The 2047-nt window shown below is 32.5% G+C and overlaps 1 pseudogene; it reads left to right on the forward strand.

Moving 5' to 3' along the window:
* The first annotated feature begins 358 nt into the window (after nt 1-358).
* On the forward strand, nt 359-1526 carry LOC112454186 (annotated as a pseudogene).
* The last annotated feature ends 521 nt before the right edge of the window (nt 1527-2047 follow it).

Genomic DNA, 2047 nt, shown 5'->3' on the forward strand with positions numbered 1-2047 from the left:
GTGTGTGTGTGTGTGTGTGTGTGTGTGTGTGTGTGTGTGTGTGTGTGAGATTTCTGCCTAGTGCTCTGAATGTCATCTAGTCATACATATCAAGAACTTTCGATGGGCTTCTTCAGAAGATAGGATATGAAGAAAATCCTAATGCATGATGACGATACCACAAAGATGCTAAGGCTAGATGCCACGAAATGTGCATGTATCGTCGATCACGCGGAATGCAAGAGAAAATCCGCCGTTAAATTGAGCGAACATTCACGAATCCTGATACCCACAAGTAATTTCTTACAATCTTTTTATGATCCTGATTATCTCATAATTTGTATTTTTGTACGTGTATTTTATGCTTTGATAGAAGGAACGTGAAAAAGAGCAGGAAAAGAAAAGAGCACTAGCGGCGAAGCAGACAGAAAAGAACAAACAGAAGAGACAGATTCAAGATTTGTCTTTTAATCTGGACGAAGACGAAGATGAAGCTGAGATGTCTTCTGACGAAGACAATGCCGAAAAATCCCCGCAGTCAGAAAATGTGCAATCTGATGGCCCTGCGATTAAGAAGATTTAGAAAAATTCAGATGTAGATACATGTTTTTTGCCAGTAGGGAAAAGGACGAGGAGGAAAATAACTTAGGGAAGAATTGAGACAAGAATGGGCTAGAAAGCAGAACGCGTTGAAGGAAGAAGAAATTGAGATCACATTCAGTTATTGGGATGGATCTGACCATCGTCGGAGCGTTATAATGAAGAAAGGTAAATGTCTCAGTGGTTTAGAGGACGTTTAAGTTATTAAAATACTCCAGTGTCACTTTTGGAGTAACATTGGCATGATATATAATGTTCTGCTGCATAAATTAAATTTTCACATACAGGTAATTCTATCTATTAGGTTCTTCAGAGATGTTTAGAAGTTCTGAGGCCCGAATTCAGCGAGCTTAAAACAGTAATGGCAGATCAGTTAATGTATGTCAAGGAGAATCTTATATTACCGCACCATTATACGTTTTACTGCAACTGTAACTGATTTTATTGTAACTAAGGTAAATATACCAAATGATAAAACTTATGAAGCAATATCACAATGTTGGCATGTTATTTTAATGTATGTAATATTGCGATTAGGCACGAGGAAAGAGCGGGCCTCTGTTCACATTTGACGTTCACGATGATATTCGTATTATGCACGATGCTTCTGTCAAAACCGAGGAATCACATGTCGGAAAAGTTTTACTTAGGTATTTATTATTAAAAGAATATTTTGCATAATTCTTTTTTATGTTATTTTTTTATTTTTCTCATTAGATCATGGTACGAGAGGAACAAACACATTTTTCCAGCGAGTAGATGGGAACCTTTTGATTCAACGAAAAGTTACAAGTATACAGTGTCGGATAAAAATAGGAAGAAAGCTAAAATCTGATCTTAGATTCAACGAATTGTCCAATTTTGTTTAAAGGATTCAGATTCAAGGACTGTAAATATTATAACCAGATAAATAACTTTGTTTCATCGTACAATTGATTCATTATAAAACAGCATTATAAAACATATATTATAATCTATTTTACAATGAATATATATATATATATATATATATATATATATATTGTAGCTACATTGTATTTTTAAGGACTGTGATTTTAATTCATTCAGTTATGTGATAATATTTAATTCATTTACTCGATTATATAGCTCTACTAAATAGTTAAGTTTTCGCAAACATTTGGAGGGAAAATAAAAATACATGAATAGTTTAATGACTTGAATATAATAATTACAATATGAAAATACAAAACCATACTTTAATTCATTCCGATACAGAAACAGTATTAAAATATTAATCCATGATCAGATCCTCTAACAGAAATCTATTTACAAATATTAGATGTATCATCTCTTTTGTCATTTCTTAAAGATAACTGTACAAAAATAAATATATACAATTATATCGATTATAATCACGTATTATTCATAGATTTGATACAAGTTGGATCCATGTATGTAATATTTTTGGGAAAATGGTCCATTATAATAAACTTTTTCTCAGTCGATC

The sequence above is a fragment of the Temnothorax curvispinosus genome, unplaced genomic scaffold, assembly GCF_003070985.1.
Source record: "Temnothorax curvispinosus isolate PA1 unplaced genomic scaffold, ASM307098v1 QBEX01004862.1, whole genome shotgun sequence".
Classification (NCBI taxonomy): Eukaryota; Metazoa; Arthropoda; class Insecta; order Hymenoptera; family Formicidae; genus Temnothorax; species Temnothorax curvispinosus.